This window comes from Capra hircus, chromosome 8 (assembly GCF_001704415.2).
Source record: "Capra hircus breed San Clemente chromosome 8, ASM170441v1, whole genome shotgun sequence".
In the NCBI taxonomy this organism is placed as follows: domain Eukaryota; kingdom Metazoa; phylum Chordata; class Mammalia; order Artiodactyla; family Bovidae; genus Capra; species Capra hircus.
In genome coordinates this window covers 12,403,730-12,422,504 of record NC_030815.1, presented here as the reverse complement: position 1 = coordinate 12,422,504, position 18,775 = coordinate 12,403,730, and positions in this window count along the sequence as shown.

Below are 18,775 nucleotides of genomic sequence, written 5' to 3'. Positions count from 1 at the left end.
CTCCAGATCTATGTTCTAGACATGATTGCCTGTGACACCTAAGCATGTGCAGAGAGCAACTTTCAAGGCAGCTGAATATCATGCATTTACTCATCTTAATTTACAACTACAATAGCAATAGTCTCATCTCAGGAGACTAAACCCATATTTTTCTTGGTAACAATTATTTTGATTTAGGAATTCAGCACATACTACAAGACAAACCCACATAAGAAGTGAGCACAGGGAACCTGGCCAGCTTTGAGGTCACTGTCTTGAACGTTGCCCAACACAGGTATTCCTTGCTGAGCTGTGCCAGTATTACCCATTCAAGCACTCTACTTTGGCCAATAAAGAAACAGAGGCAGTCAATTGTAACTGCACGGTTTCTCCCAAGGTTACCTTCCTGAGTGACACTGGGACATATTCCCAGCATTTCATCATTCTACACATAGATTAACCACAAGTTTGGGAATCAGATAATCACTCTGATGCAGAACAAAGGTTTTCTACTATCTCATGGTTTGGTTCTTCCTTATATGTTGTGGTTTCATATAAAGTGGTTAATCTGATATTAAGAATGACCATCTGTTTTTATTTTTCGCTAGCACGCTGACTCATTTCCCCAGGAAAACAGAAAAAAAAAAAAAAGTTTAACAAATTACCTGACATATATGCACAAAAGATTTTGAATTTTTGCAAAACCAGCTTCTCATTCTCTATGGAAGATGAAGCGGGGACTCTGGGAAAGGAGAAAAGAGGCCCAAGGGGTTAATACACAAGAGGAGAAAGATAAAATAAGTAAGAAGGAGAATATTTGCATTGAACAAAGGAGTACTTCCCAACTTGCGCATGCGTGCTAAGCTGCTTCAGTCATGTCTGACTCTTTGCAACCCTATGGACTGTAGCCCGCCAGGTTCCTCTGTCCATGGGATTCTACAGGCAGGTATACTGGAGTGGCTTGCCATGCCTTCCTCCATGGGATCTTCCTGCCCCAGGGGTTGAACCTGTACCTCTTACATCTCCTCCACTGGCAGGCAGGTTCTTTACCACTAGTGCCACCTGGGAAGCCCACTCCCAACTTGATGATCAGTTAACAGAATGAAAGGGACTCAGGAAAAGAAGTTTCCTCAAATACTTTCCCTATGTTCAACATTAAATATTCTATTTCCACACCACGTTTCATCACTAGTTCTTAAAGCAGGCAGGTGTCTTCTTTCTCTTGAATACTATTGGTTTGGCCAAAAATTGGGATGCCTTTTCATCCAACCCAATACTTTCAGGCAAGTTTCTCTTCTTCCTCTCTAAAAGTAGCTAGATTTTAAATTCATGCTATGTGATTAATACAATCAAAACTCCTAATTTGGGCCAACAAACTTTAAAGTCACTCTCATTTCTCATATATATTAACTCTCGAATTACTGTCACTCTCTCCTGCTGCTAAGTTGCTTCAGTCATGTCCGACTCTGTACAACCCCAGAGATGGCAGCCCACCAGGCTCCCCCCATCCCTGGAATTCTCCAGGCAAGAACACTGGAATGGGTTGCCCTTTCCTTCCCCAATGCATGAAAGTGAAAAGTGAAAGTGAAGTCGCTCAATTGTGTCCGACTCTTCGCGACCCCATGGACTGCAGCCCACCAGGCTCCTCCGTCCATGGGATTTGCCAGGCAAGAGTACTGGAGTAGGTTGCCATTGCCTTCTCCGTCACTCTCTCCTATATAATACCAATTCTATTTCTTATAATATAGATATCTAGGTGATCTATCCCATCTTTTGTCTCTGATCCTTGAACTTTTGTCCTCCAGTGATCTTACTCTCTAGTTGACTTCAGCCTTATTTTCATAATCATACATGGGAAATTGTCATTTTCAACATCTTCAATGACTCTAATTTCAAATTCTAACATTCCATTCCATCACTTTCTTTCTATCTCCGTCCTTCTATTTCCACATATCCAGAAAATACTCAATCCATTTGCAACTGAAAATCTCTATCACCACCCTTTCTCCCCACAGCCACCTACTCGTTTTCTCTTCCTTTCTCTATTGAAGTCAATAGCTAAACATTACAAACTTTCTGCATGCACCCTTAACTCTCTTGCTCCTCCATTTCTTCATCTAAACTGCACTGAAAAAACTGTATCTCAGTTTAAATCCAAGTCTCTGGCTTCTTCCACATCTGCACCACTGTAGCCAAATATGACCAGATAAAAGCAAAATCATATTGACTGTTCTTGCTTTCTAGACAGGACATCAGGTTTTGCGCATCAAGACCACAGCCCTTAATGATGGTATCACAGATAATATGACCACTTATTTTATTGTCACAGCTGGAAAATACCTGAAAGTGAAAATCAGTGTCATTGTTAAATACCACAGGGATAAATCAGAACTGTCTGAAGTAAACTGGGACTGTCATGAACAAACTGTGACGTAGGATCACTCAGATTTTTGGTGAATCACCTGCACCTCTGTATTGGCCAACTGAGTTTATTTTGCATAACTGCCCTCACTCAAATGCTGAAGAGCAATAATCCCCGCCTCCATCCCATATAGTTTTCTTTGTATAAAAGATAGCTATTCTCATGACCTTCATGTTAGTAAATCCAGTGGCCAATTACCAGGGCTTTTACGACTGTACTTCCCAGCAGCACCTGACAGATGTGGCTGCTCTCCTTAAAACACTTTCTTATCATCTAGAACACAACACACTTCCAGTTGTCCTCTTACTTTACCTACTTTTCTTCAGAATCATTTCCTAGTTCCTCTTCATTTCCCAGACGTCTTAAGGCTGGGTGCCTTATGGCACAAACTTTAATCCCTTTACTTTCCCTAACAATGCTCACTCTCCTGGTGACTGAATCTTGGTTCCTGGAGTTAGTTCAGTTCAGTTCAGTCACTCAGTCGTGTCTGACACTTTGCAATCCCATGAATTGCAGTACACCAGGCCTCCCTGTCCATCACCATCTCCCGGAGTTCACTCAGACATGTCCATCGAGTCAGTGATGCCATCCAGCCATCTCATCCTCTGTCGTCCCCGTCTCCTCCTGCCCCCAATCCCTCCCAGCATGAGAGTCTTTTCCAATGAGTCAACTCTTCGCATGAGGTGGCCAAAGTACTGGAGTTTCAGCTTTAGCATCATTCCTTTCAAAGAACACCCAGGGCTGATCCCCTTTAGAATGGACTGGTTGGATCTCATTGCAGTCCAAGGGACTCTCAAGAGTCTTCTCCAACACCACAGTTCAAAAGCATCAATTCTTCCGTGCTCAGCTTTCTTCACAGTCCAACTCTCACATCCATACATGACCACTGGAAAAACCATAGCCTTGACTAGACGGACCTTTGTTGGCAAAGTAATGTCTCTGCTTTTTAACATGTTATCTAGATTGGTCATAACTTTCCTTCCAAGAAGTAAGCGTCTTTTAATTTCATGGCTGCAATCACCATCTGCAGTGATTTTGGAGCCCAGGAAACAAAAAGTCTGACACTGTTTCTATTGTTTCCTCATCTATTTGCCACGAAGTGATGGGACCAGATGCCATGATCTTCGTTTTCTGAATGTGGAGCTTTAAGCCAACTTTTTCACTCTCCTCTTCCATTTTTATCAAGAGGCTTTTTAGTTCATCTTCATCTACTGCCATAAGGACGGTGTCATCTGAATATCTGAGGTTATTGATATTTCTCCCAGCAATCTTGATGCCAGCTTGTGCTTCTTTCAGCCCAGCGTTTCTCATGATGTTTTCTGCATATAATTTAAATAAGCAGGGTGACAATATATAGCCTTGACGTACTCCTTTTCCTATTTGGAACCCGTCTGTTGTCCCATGTCCAGTTCTAACTGCTGCTTCCTGACCTGCATACAGGTTTCTCAAGAGGCAGGTGAGTTGTTCTGGTATTCCCATTTCTTTCAGAATTTTCCACAGTTTATTGTGATCCACACAGTCAAAGGTTTTGGCACAGTCAATAAAGCAGAAATAGATGTTTTTCTGGAACTCTCTTGCTTTTTCCATGATCCAGCAGATGTTGGCCATTTGATCTCTGGTTCCTCTGGCTTTTCTAAAACCAGCTTGAACATCTGGAAATTCATGGTTCACGTCTTAGAGTCAAGTTCTATCTAACTGCTTGTTTTCTCTATTTAGAGGTCTAAAAGTTATCTAGGGACTTATCTAGGTCCAGAGGTTAAGACTCCATGCTTCCAGTGCAGCAGGTGAAGGTTCAAGCCCTGGTTGGGGAACTAAGATACCACGTGCCTCAGGGCATGACCAAGAAAAATTAAAAATAAATAAATCATATAAAATTTAACAAAGTTGAAAATTTCAAAATCTAAATTATTGACCTTCCTATAAAGCTACTATTCTCAGTCATCTCCTATCTTGGTTAAAATCTTCCAGTTGTTCAAACCAAAAATTTAGAGTTAGTTCTAACTTTTCTTGTGCATTTCACTTAAAATCCACCAAGTTACCTTCAAAATCTTTCCAGAGTCTGACCACATACTACCACCTCCACTGTTATTCCTCCTGACCTAACTTGAAATCATTTCTCACCTGAATTATAGACTTTGGATCATCTTGCTTCCTTCCATTTTCCTCTACATTTTGTTTAACATAAAATCTCGAGTGGCTTTATGAAATCTAGAATTTTGTAACTAGACTGTTCAAAATTTCTGTAGACCACCAATTTTATTAGAGTAAAAAATGGAATTTTTATGCCAACAAGCTCATTCCATTGTCTCACCACCACTCCCCACTATCTCTCAGACATGACTCATGTCCTCAGATTATTTCACTTCCGTCACAATCATTGTTTCTCAAACACCCAGAATGCTTCTCCCCCTGAGTGCTGGCATATGCTGTTTCCTTTACCAGGAATACTTTCTTCCAGATACCCACATACCTTATTGTCTCAGCTCCTTTGCTTACATTTTACTGTCTCAGAAGATTCATTTATTATATTTCCAACCACTAAAGATGCAATTTCCATAAGAACATGAATTTTATCAATTTCCCCACTGTTCTATTTCTAGTACCCAGTGGGTTCTCAATAAATATTCATTGAATAAATGATGAATTCAACATTTCTCTGCCTTTTAGTAGAGTCTGAGCTGCATAATTTTATAATATATTATAAACAGCAGCTGACCTTCATAATAGTTGATGGCATATTTGAAAGTTAACCCCAAAGACTTGGAGCAAACATCTGGTTCAAGATAGTGGATTTTTTTTTTTTAATTTTCCCCTAGACGATGAGTATTCTAGAGGAATTGAAACACCAGGGTCTTTACTGGACTTCAGGCTCTTCGTGCAGCTCTCTCCTGGTCTTTCTTTCCTACCTTCAGACAGATATGCAACCAAGAGTCAAATTCCAAACATAAGGCCTAGACCCAAAGCAAATGGGATCTTGGAAGGTATTTATCCTATTTTAAGAGCTGAACCAAAGTTTAATGAACAAGATATTTCCCTGTGTTTCATAAATGCCTGAGTAGGAAAATACAGTGATAGTTGTTCTTACTGTTAATGTGCACAAGAATTCCTTTGTTGCTTATTTAAAATGTAGATTCTCTGACCCCATTCCTAGAAATTTCACTTCATCAGTTGTGGGTAGAGGCCCGGGAATCTGCATTTCTAACAAGCAATCAACCCTTGCCTCTGATGTCAACCAAACAACACAATACATTGAGAAAGACTGACATAACGCTTTGAAACTAAATCTCTGACTAATAAATAATGAGTGTTTTTAGAGAGTATCCCTTTTGTCTTCCTGAAGAGCCTGTGGTGAAAGCAGCCCCCAGGTAAAGATGCAGAAATTCATATCTCAGCAAATATTTCCCATTTGAGACATGTATAACAAAAACACAATGCTTGCCTACTATGCAAAATGTTATCTTCATGATTACCCACTTCTTAAGAACTGGACATAAATTTGAAATTAAAAGTACCCCACCCTCTCAAAATTAGTAATTCTCAATACCAACTCTACTCTAAAAGAAATGACTAACTTAGTTAAAATACAGCAAATCTTACTATACCGAATCATCCCTGGAGATTACACTGAACTCAGACAGAAAGTAGAATATTATTGATAGTCAAAGAAATTGTTCTGGGTTAAGTATAGGTTAAACTACTGGGAGTCAACATGAAATATCAAAAAAAAATAAGGAATCTCATTAAGGTGTTCATTCCACCACTGACAGGCTTTATTTCCTTTAACTGTAAAATCAATGAGCTTGAACAAATATTTGCTGAAGTTTCTGACATACTAAAGTTTTATCTTTAACATAATATGCTTGCAAAACAAGAAATTAAATTCAAAATTATAAAATAAATACTGGTACTTAGATGAAATAGTGATCAAGAATTAAGTCCTTACTTAATTCCTTATAATGATGAGTACAGGGCATTTAACTGTAAGTTTATGCAAACTAACCGAACATTACAGTTTATGTTCAGGATCTTCATAATTATGAACATATTTCCGAGGAATACAGTACATTAGAAAATACATCAATGATCTCTTTTATACTGTCAGCAACCTAACACTGATTCTCAGAGACCACAGATCCTTTGAACTAAGACGTGAACCTTTTTACTTCAAAATCAAACCAACCTCAATTTATTTTAGAAGGCCTAAATTTGAATAATGACCTAAAGTCAAGAAGTTATAAAAATTTGTTCAGTTGGTTACATTAAAATAGCTAAACAAAAACATTATACAAACTCTTAGAGAAAAAGCACTAAGTCTCACTGTATCAAACCCAAAGTGGTGGTATTTTATGCTAACATGAGTCCTACGTGTACAGTGAAAATTGCATTTAAGAAAAAAGAAATTTATACAAACATCCTTGAAATCACACATCTTTATATTCATTGATAAATTTCTAGTGACCATATTAGATCATTATTAATGATGATTATCAATATACACAAATAACTAGGTAGGATCATTATTTTACCTTTGATGAGACATAGGATTCTGTGTGGAATTATCATAATTTGTACAAGTATTTGATTTTTCCCTTCTCTCAGAAAGTGCTGGCGTACCAGTTGGCAGGGTAATTTGGAAAGATTTAAAATTTGGAATCCAAGAGAATTTTAAAGCACCACATACAGTCTCCAATTGCCTCCAAAGTATGCGATTTATAGCAATCTGTAAAAGTAGTACTGAGTTAACCCAGGTGGCCCGTATTGTTTCATAATTTCCTCCAGGATCTCCTGAAGCAAGTTGAAAACTATGTTGAATTTATACAATCTACCTTCCCTGAGTTCTTTGGACTTTTGCTACCAGTCTAAATGCCAGGAGTGACTCTTGGATTCGTTAAAGCAATGTACTTCATTGTTCATGAGTACTCATAATTTTTGTTGCAAAGAGATATGCAATAAATAAGTAGATATTGATATTATTGCAACATAGATGCTCAGTGTAAGGTATATAAGGATTAATTTGCCCTGATATTTACAGTCAAGGAGTAAGTGATTAAATTTTATCATAAATCATGTAATATAGTACTAAGTGCCAAACAGTTACTTCAGATAAATTTATTGTTAGCTCAGAGACAATAATCATGTACTTCTCTGGAGATACCCGCCAAAGGGGTAAAAAAAAAAAATCCTTGACTTAGACCTCAAAGGAGGTGTAGATTTTAGACATATCAGAACTAAGCAGAAAGAGACATCAAAGAGACAAAGGAGAACAGCATGAAATAATGTCAGTCATTTATGTGTAGGAGATTAACAAACTGATTTAAAAAAAAGAAAATTAGTGGAAGTGCAATGTATTTTAAATTGAATAATTTGTAAAGTATGAAAAGTCATATTAGGGCTATATCATAGATCCTCTTTGAAGAACAGAGTAAGAAGCCTAAGACTTGTACAATTTCAGATCTGACAGTTAACAACTTGCAGTTAACTTCTGGTGGCCTGTTCATCGTATATGTTCCTGATGTTTGTTTCTTGTCAATATGAAGAATCAAACTATCATATGTCAGCTTGGTGTGATTATAACCACCTGTTTTCTTTGACCTAAAATATGGACTTGTTTTATAAACGGATGCTGAAAACTGGAAGAAGTAAAAAAGATGAAATTTATAGTTTGCACTTTGTCATACTTCTTGTGCTCAACAGCAGTTTGTTTTTCAAACACTTGTGTCATGCTGTGAACTGACAGCCAGGTTTCAAAGTGAAATTCTTCTGAAATAAGGACAGTTCAACATCTTTTTCCTTCTGGCAAGGAATCAATAGTGCATTAAATTCCAGAATGTACATTCTGTTAGAAAAAGCATCGTATCTCAGTGTATTTATTTGTTTTTAAGGTGACTCCTGATGAGGAGAGGATTTGTCTTGAATTAGGCAAAGCTGAGAGATCTGATCCGGCTTTATAAATGAGCAATTCTCTTCCCAGTTTTTCCTATTCTTGAAACACCTAGAAAACCCAGAGGTAGTGAAGATGCTGTATCAGGATTTGTGACTTTCTCTCTTCATCTAGGGAGAAGGCAATAGCACCCCACTCCAGTCCTCTTGCCTGGAAAATCCCATGGACAGAGGAGCCTGGTAGGCCGCAGTCCATGGGGTCGCGAAGAGTCGGACACGACTGAGCGACTTCACTTTCACTTTTCACTTTCATGCATTGGAGAAGGAAATGGCAACCCACTCCAGTGTTCTTGCCTGGAGAATCCCAGGGACGGGGGACCTGGTGGGCTGCCGTCTATGGGGTCACACAGAGTCGGACACGACTGAAGCGACTTAGCAGCAGCAGCAGCAGCAGCTCTTCATCTAGGAAGAAAAAGTTGACTAATACAATAAACCAGACAGCAAAAAATGAGATATTGATGTGTATTCTGTTTTTGCTGAATTTAGCAGTTAGGGAAAAAGGGCAGAGGACAGTCAGACCTTTGTTATCCAGTCTCTTGTTATTGGTACAAAGGCTGGGGAGGAAGTCAACAGACTGTTTTAGAAGTCGTCTCCAAAAAAACCCCATTCAGATCACTATTAGTTAAGAGAAATCATTGAGAGAAAAACCTAGAGCATGACTCTTCGAGGTCACACCTAACATAGACCAAAGCTGGGTAAAAACAACATACCGGGATGTGGTATAGACCATTACAGAATTTGGAACACGAGGGTGGGGGGGGAAACAATAGTCACATGTTTAGTTTACTACAGAAGTGGAACAAGTATGAAGTGCTACTGCTGTATCCATCTTAGACACCATGCCCATGAGACAGTGTGGACCAGGAGTTACAGAGGGCGTATGAGGTTGGATGGATGAGGTTATTAAATAATCAGGAATGTTACACTTGCCATGCTACTTTCATTCTCCTACCTGTAAGAATGATGAGGAGAGGATGGTATGATCTATATAATGAACAATATTATAGACAGAAGAAATTAAGAGTTCTTTGAAACGAAAAAAAAAGCTTTACTAAAACTCGATATGGACTATCATGTCCATAAGACACTCATTTTTATTTTTACTCCTTTTCAATGTTCATATTAGTTAAGAAATTTCCCTCTACAGTTTATTTTATTGGTTATAATTCTTTTGCTTTCTCCTATGAAAACGTGAATACTTGGGTCAATAAGTTGTTAGTGTCTGGGCAATACATTGATCCTTCTCCTTGATTTTTCTGTTGCCTTTGTTTCTCTTCCAATATACTCTCATCTCCTTGAATAATATTTTCCTGAAGTAAACGAATATGCTTTAATAAAGATTTTAATTATATCTGAACTAAATAATAATTTAGGCAGTTTATCTGCTTGAATTCAAAATGAACCTGAAACTTTAAAGCTGTTGTTGATACCAAAATGCTGATGGAAAAAAAAAATCTTACATCTCTGGTTACTCAACACTGGCAAGAGCAAATATTTTTTAAAGCATAACTAAAATTTCATAATCATAAAGCTCTTGAAAATTCCTATGTATATACAGTGAACATGACTATTAATGGTATATTTGCCTAAAAATTCTAGTTTAACACTATTCAATGGGCCAGAGTGCTTCACAGATTGAGTAATTTTTTGTTAAATTCTACAGTGGAAATTAATTAATTGCCAAACCTTTTTACAAGTACATAATTTCTGAAATTGAATCCCATGTTTCCAAGTTTTCTAACAAAATCAATTTATATACAAAGAGAAAAAAAACTTAAAATTTAGTTCTGATAGTGATGGTACGTCTATCAGGGTAATTGTCCTTCATTTGGCAATTAAGTATTTGGAGGAGGAGCCTCTTTCATGTCAGTGGAGAACAAAAAAAGCAGGCCAAAAGTAGAAGTCATCTCACCTTATGAATTAAAGGGACAACAGTAGTACTAGACAAATTTATACAGATTCTCTGCTGAGAGAAACATAGTGTCTGCAAAGTGCTCTACCTTACGGTTCAAGTCAAGAATTTCAGCCTGATTGCCCTCCGAAGTCAAGAGGAGACTGGGACAGCCTAAGTGCTTGGAAATTGGGGCTGTCTGTATAAATCAGGAAAAAGTCAAAGCCATGGTGCTGGTTGGGGAGGGAGGGGCATAACCTCCTAATCTGTGTAAAAAAAATTCAATAAGCACTTCAATAAACTCTGAACTGTTCACACACAGATAAGATTCGAAGCAGTTCAGGAAAAAATATATAGTAAAGTGAAAGAACTGAACAGAGGTTTAAATTGCTGCCCAGTTTATAGATAAGGCAAAATTGTGTGTTTGATTCTGTTCAAGCAGACACAGTTTAGAATAAGAACTCTTAGTTTCACTTGAAACCTCAAAGAACACTGCATTAGGGGCAAAAAAAAAAAAAAAAAAAAAAACAACTATGCCTGGACTATGGATTCACCATAGGATTATGGGCAAACTGAAACAGAACCACCTTAACAAAAAAAATAAATAAAAACAAGCCTACAGGAGTCCAAGGTAACCCCCTATAAGGTTACTGCCAGAAGAATAAAATGGAAGCAGAGTTTAAAGACTATAACAAAACATCCAGTATATGATACAGTGTCAATACCCATTAAGAGAAATGGACATATAACCCATGGGTGAGAGAAATAACATTTTAAGAAAAAAAAATACAAAACTCAAAGTTACAATTAGCACCAGAAGGGCATTAAAGTTATTATGCTAAACATAATTTTGTGAAAGAACATGGATAAAATAGACCAGTAGAGAGAATATTTAAGGAGAGAATTAGAATCTGTAAAAAGGAACAAAATGGAAAACCTAGCACTGAATATTAAAATAACAGATTTTTTAAAGTCACTGTGTGATATTAACATCAAAAGGGACACAATAGAAGAAAGAAAATCAATAGAGGATACACTACAGAAAACTAATAAATATGTAGTTGTAAAGAAGAACAGTAAAAAAAAAAAGATCGAAAAAGTATACCATTCAAAAGTAATGGTAAGAAAAATAGTGATCATATGCAATAAAAAAATTGAGTTGAGGAGTATTACAACTAAATAAAATGATTTCATAAAGTTAAATAGTCACTTAATTAGTTAAGAAGACATAAACTAAAAGTGTATTATTACAGTAAATACAAATCCAATTAAATAAAATAAATTTTCTCTGATGAAAGAAGACAAGTGATGTCTGTTTTCCCCATTACATTCTTGGAGCATTTAATTAGAAAGTTAATATTTGGGATTTTTTTCCTTGGTCCCTTCAAGATACATTTAAAATTTTTTAGAAGATAAATAAACCCCTTGCCAGTTTTACAATCCAGAAATCTTTTCCTCAAGGATCTGGAAGCCATCTGGAAGTATCATCATCAAGAGAGACAGTACCTTTCTCTCCCATTCTCCTTGGGAGGATAGGAAACTTACTGCAACCGACTCCAGGTTGACTCCAGTTTAGAAAATTTTGGCCCATTATAAAGGTGGGAGCAATTCATTTTCCTTTAGATAAAGGCAATTAGCAAGCAAAATGGCTGTCCAATTATCAGATGTATAGGATGAACCATATGTGACAAAAACTATATGTGATAAAACTATATATGACAAAGTCTTCCTTGAGTTATCACTTATCTTGAATACATGTTTGAAACATGTACTGAGCAGGTTACATCTGCTCAACTATATAAAAGAATGAGATTGCTTTATGTCTGCAGTTTCTTTTGTGAATTGCCTATGATGCGCATCACAATTTGGGTTAAAGTTTATTTACTAAAATTAGTTTCGTTTTTCGTCTACTTTTGTGGAGAGGTTTGATAGATTGTCAAGAGATGTTTTAAATAATGTTTCCTGAACTGTACGCACCTAACAACAGAATTTCAAAATACATTAAGCAAAACAGGTAGGAGTAAATGGCATAATAGGGAAAACCATCCTATCTGGATGTGTTTAACGTCCCTCTGTTTTTGATATACACGACTTCACAAACACGAGGAAGCCAAGCAATAAAATATAAGATGCAAGATGTCCCTCAACAGATGAATGGATAAAGAAGCTGTGGCACATATACACAATGGAATATTACTCAGCCATAAAAATGAACACACTTGAGTCAGTTCTGATGAGGTAGATGAACCTAGAACCTACTGTACAGAGTGAAGTGAGTCAGAAAGAGAAAGATAAATGTCGTATTCTAATACACATACACAGAATCTATAAAAATGGTCCTGAAGAATTTATTTACAGGGCAGCAATGGAGAAACAGACAGAACAGACTCATGGACATGCGAGAGGGGAGGAGAGGATGAGATTTATGGAAAGAGTAACATGGAACCTTACATTATCATATGTAAAACAGATAGCCAATGGGAATTTGCTGTATGGCTCAGGAAATTCAAACAGGGGCTCTGCATCAATCTAGAGGGGTGGGATGGGACGGGAGATGGGAGGGAGGTTCACAAGGGAGAGGATATATGTATACCTATGGCTGATTCATGTTGAGATTGGACAGAAAACAACAAAATTCTGTAAAGCAATTATCCTCCAATAAAAAAATAAAGTTAAAAAAGTAATCTTTATTTTCACTAGTTTCTAGTAAAAATGCATTATTTCCTTTCAAAAATATATAAAAGGTGTATAATATAAATAATAAAATACAATTGATATCTATAGAACATTACACCAAGTATTTGCAAAGTACACATTCTTTTCAAGAACAACTAAGATACATTGATGATCCATAAAATACAGTCAGTAAATTATTTCAACATTGAAATATAGTTTGTTCTCTGACAAAAATGCAGTGAAATGTAAAATAATGAGATTTCCAAGAAACCTCAACATTTGGAAATTGGCAACAAACATCTAAATAAGTGAATGATCAAAAGGGAAATCATATTCTGGAGGGGGTAGTCATTCCCTTTTGCAGGGGATCTTCCCAACCCAGGGATCAAACTCCAATTTCCTGCATTACAGGTGGATTCTTTACCATCTGAGCCACCACAGAAGCCCTGTCGTTCTAAGAGGGAAATATATAGTTTCATGTGCTTCAAGTAGGAAAAAAAATGTATTAAATCTATAATCTAAATATTAACTTGAAAAAAAAAAAAAAAAAACAAGAACAGGGACTTCCTTGGTAGCCCAGTAGTTAAGAATTCACCTTACAATGCAAGGGACGTGTGTTCAATCCCTGGTTAGGGAACTAAGATCCATGTGCCCCCAGAGAAATTAAGCCCACAGGCCACAACTAGGAGCCTGGGCACCGCAAACTACAGTCTCCACAGGCTCCAGAGGCCGTAAGCCTCAACTAGTGAGATGCCTGGGCCCCACAAAGAAAGGTTCTTCATGCTGCAATAAAGATCCTGTGTGTGGCAACTAAGGCCTTACACAGCCAAAAATAAAATAATAATAATGATAATTTTAAAAATAAAAAAGAACAAAAGCAAATCACTTAGGAAAAAGAAATAATGAACACAGAAATTAATGAATTAGGAAATGAAAAACAGTGCAGAAAATGAACACAGCCATAATTCCATATTCTGAAAAGTTTAATTGATAAACATCTAGATAGACTAATCACAGAAAATGAGAAATAGCAATATTATAACCTAAAGAATGAGATAACAAACATTATAGATTCTACAGATATTTAAAAGGCTAACTAAAGAAACCATTATGAATAAACAGAGTAATTTATTTTGTAATGAGGTGAAATGAACCAATTCTTTCATGTGCTTATTTAGCAAAATTAATGCAAGGTTTAAAACTACTGTCTCTTTCCATGTCTGTTTCAACATAAAATCCACAGTCCTTGTTATTCAACCATCTTTGTTGCTACAAGTCCTAAAGTCTTCAGGTATCATCCTTCTATCACAAAGTCTACTTTTACACTTAGAATATCTTGTTTCTTAGTAATGCTCAAAATTCTCCAAGCTAGTCTTCGCCAGAATGTGAACCAAGAATTTCCAGATATTCAGGATGGATTTAGAAGGCAGAGGAACTAGAGATCAAATTGCCAACTTCCACTGGACCATCGAAAAAGCAAGATAATTCAAGAAAAACATCTACTTCTGCTTCACTGACTATGCCAAAGCCTTTGACTATTTGGATCACAATAAACTGTGGAAAATTCTGAAAGAGATGGGAATATCAGAGCACCTGCCTCCTGAGTAATCTGTATGCAGGTGAAAAAGCAATGATTAGCACCGGACATGGAACAACCAAATGGTTCCAAATTAGGAAGAGTACTTCAAGGCTGTACACTGTCACTCTGCTTATTTAACTTTAATATGCACAGTACATCATGTGAAATACCAGACTGAACAAAGCACAAGCTGGAATCAAGATTCCCAGGAGAAAGATCAGCAACGTAAATAAGCAGATGACAATACCCTGATGGCAGAAAGTGACGAGGAACTAGAGTCTCAACAAAAGTGAAAGAGGAGAGTGAAAAAGCTGGCTTAAAGCTCAACATTCAAAAAACCAAGATCATGGCATCTGGTCCCATCACTCCATGGCAAACAGAGGAGGAAACAATGGAAACAGTGACACACTTTATTTTCTTGGGCTCCAAAATCACTGCAGATGGTGACTATAGCCATGAAATTAAGACACTTGCTCCTTCAAAGAAAAGCTATGACCAACCTAGACAGCGTATTAAAAAGCAGAGACATTACTTTACCAACAAAGGTGTATATAGTCAAAGCTCTGGTTTTTCTAGGAGTCATGTATGGATGTGAGAGTTGGACCATAAAGAAGGCTGAGCACAGAAGAACTGATGCTTCTGAACTGTGGTGTTGGAGAAGACTCTTGAGAGTGGCTTAAACTGAAAGGAGATCAAACCAGTCAATCCTAAAAGAAAGTACTGGATATTCATAGGAAAGACTGATGCTGAAGCTGAAGCTCCAATACTTTGGCCACCTGATGTGAAGAAACTGATTCATTGGAAAAGACCCTGATGCTGGGATATATTAAAGGCAGGAGGAGAAGGGGACGACAGAGGACAGGATGGTTGGATGGCATCACTGACTCGATGGACATGAGTTTGAGCAAGCTCTGGGAGTTGGTGATGGACAGGGAAGTCTCAAGTGCTGTAAGACTTGGGGTCATAAAGAGTTGGACATGACTGAGCAACTGAACTGAGTATATATTTTAATACATTTATATATTAAATATGCTTATATATTTTATAATTGAAAATGTATTTATATTTACTCTTTCTCCAATTTATTTACCATTTTATTAAAAGACTTATGTTTGGTTTCTACCTTTTTCCTTTTGATCTGTTTTGAGAATCTATCGATTTTTAAAGCTCTGATTTCTTACGTAATATACCTAACTGATATTTCAAACCAAGCAAGAACATTTTATTTAGTGACTGGATTTCAAAGGAAATAAAAGACCTATGTATTTACACATAAGTCTTTGTGACCCCATGAATAGCACGCCAGGCCTCCCTATCCAACACCAACTCCTGGAGTTCACTCAGACTCACGTCCATCGAGTCAGTGATGCCATCCAGCCATCTCATCCTCTGTCGTCCCCTTCTCCTCCTGCCCCCAATCCCTCCCAGAATCAGAGTCATTTCCAATTAGTCAACTCTTCGCATGAGGTGGCCAAAGTATTGGAGTTTCAGCTTCAGCATCATTCCCTCCAAAGAAATCCCAGGGCTGATCTCCTTTAGGATGGACTGGTTGGATCTCCTTGCAGTCCAAGGGACTCTCAAGAGTCCTCTCCAACACCACAGATCAAAAGCACAATTCTTCGGCGCTCAGCCTTCTTCACAGTCCAACTCTCACATCCATACATGACCACTGGAAAAACCATAGCCTTGACTAGATGGAGCTTAGTCAGCAAATTAATGTCTCTGCTTTTAAATATGCTGTCTAGGTTGGTCAAAACTTTTCTTCCAAGGAGCAAGCATGTTTTAATTTCATGGAGGTCTGGCATGCTGCGATTCATGGGCTCGCAAAGAGTCAGACACGACTGAGCGACTGAACTGAACTGAAGTGATGTATGTATGTATGTACTTTGTATATATTTGTCATATATAAAATGTGAATGTGGGTTAGTAGAATTGGATTCCATATCATTTAGATAAAACAATTATATCACTGTAGTAACTAACACTGAAAATTGTGATACTTATTAAAAATATTTAATATTAAATTGGGGTTTCCTAATAGCTCAATTGTGCTTCCCTGGTGGCTCAGAGGTTAAAGCATCTGTCTGGAATGCGGGAGACCTGGGTTCGATCCCTGAGTAGGGAAGATCCCCTGGAAAAGGAAAAGGCAACCCCCTCCAGTACTCTTGACTGGAGAATCCCATGGAGGGAGGATCCTGGTAGGCTACAGTCCATGGAGATAGCTCAGTTGGTAAAGAATCCACCTGCAATGTGGGAGACCTGGGTTCAATTCCTGAGTTGGGAGAATCCCCTGGAGATGGGAAAGTCTACACACTTCAGTATTATTAATATTCAATTGATATATTAATATTATATAGTTAATAAAATAATAACTTCAATTATGATTATATTATGTAATATATTGTTGATTATATAATAATAAGATTATACAATATATTAATTGATATATTAATGTTAACTATTAATATTAAATCAATAAATACTAAATATAAATCTAACCATCACACAATTTGTCACAATTTTTGTGAAAAAGTAAACTACCAAAATTTAGAGACGCATGATGTTCTCTGGCCAAAGCTACCAGTGCACTCCAAAAAAATAAAAGCCATGTTACCATGAACTTCTGAATCCATATTCTCTCTTGACAAACTCATTTGAAAATATGGAATACTATAACATCTCTTAATTTGCTCAGCAGTTAAAATATACTGGCCCATCATGGGAAAAAGTCAGCTTATTTACACATTCACTTAAATAGCAATTCAGAAGTGGCAGAACAGATTACCTATCCTGTTAGATACTGCTTTGTAGGAGATATTGACTTCTAAAACTCCTGTGAACAAATCCAATATAGTCTTTCACATACTATTTCTGTAACACATGATAAGGGAAAACAAAGCTTCCCAACTCCAAAAATAAGTAAAATCTTTAGTACCCTAAATAGAGAATTTTCCTAACTGGATAAGAAATTTTAAAACTCAGATTTGTCTGTTCAGTAAAGAAGCAAGTTTCAACTTAACAAGTCAGTAAATTTAAAAAAAATCATACTGTGAAGCAAAAATGTGATTCCCATTCTATATTTCAGAAGTCCATCTTACACTATTGAACTGTTCACTACCAATTTACAAATTATTTCTCATTTACTTTCTACAGAAACATAGTTGAGCAATTACAGGATGGTCTTCAACTCTAAGTAAACAAATTATTTTCTAACAGCCCACATAAAGCATTAACAGGTTTCAGAGTCAGCTCAAAGTTATGCTCTTTTATTGACATATGTTTGCTGAAATGCAATTTCAATTTGAGTTAAACTGAAAAGAATGGGCATAAGTAAGTCACCTTTAGATAGAATGAAGGAACCTGCACTAATTTAACATATGTAAGTGTTTATGGTGCAGTTCACTTCAATCACTCAGTTGTGTCCAACTCTTTTTAACCCCATGGACTGCAGCATGCCAGGCTTCCCTGTCCTTCACAAACGCCCTGCTCAAACTCATGTCCATCGAGCCAGTGATGCTATCCAACCATCTCATCCTCTGTCATCCCCTTCTTCTCCCACCTTCAATCCTTCCCAGCATCAGGGTCTTTTCAAATGAATCAGTTCTTCGCATCAGGAGGCCAAAGTATTGGAGTTTCAGCTTCAGCATCAGTCCTTCCAAAGAATACTCAGGAGTGATGTCCTTTAAGGATTGACTGGTTTGGTCTCCTTGCAATCCAAGGGACTCTCAAGAGTCTTCTCCAACACTGGAGAATTTGTGATAACGGGAGAAAATAACAAAAATTAAAATAGGATCATTTAAAGCTCTTCAGCAACAAGGGATTTTCTTCTGAAAGTGAAGTGACTATTTAGTTTATATTTAACTAGTGGGTCCCACATCACTTGGAGATTTGCTTTTAATGAATCTTGGAGATGTTTTATCTTAGAAGCCTGTGTGTTATACGGTAAAGCAGAAGTAACATTAACAAGAACAGTTGATATGGAGTGTTTTCAGTTAAAGGAAACCGATGAAAAGAAAGGAAATGATTGGTACAGTTAACAGAAAACACGATTGAGCTCTCCAGTGATGACTATCTTTGCCCTACATTGCAGTGAGCTCATAATTGATTCAGTGAGCAGCTGCTAGGTAACATTTGGCCTAAAGATAGTAAGAAGAGAGTGAAATGGTACTCCCTGTATTGCTACAAGCTCTACAAGCTACTGGGGTGATATAGAAAAAAATGACTGTTACATCCATAATTAGAGATTATTCTAATACAATCAGAATATATCATAGTATGAAGGTGCTGC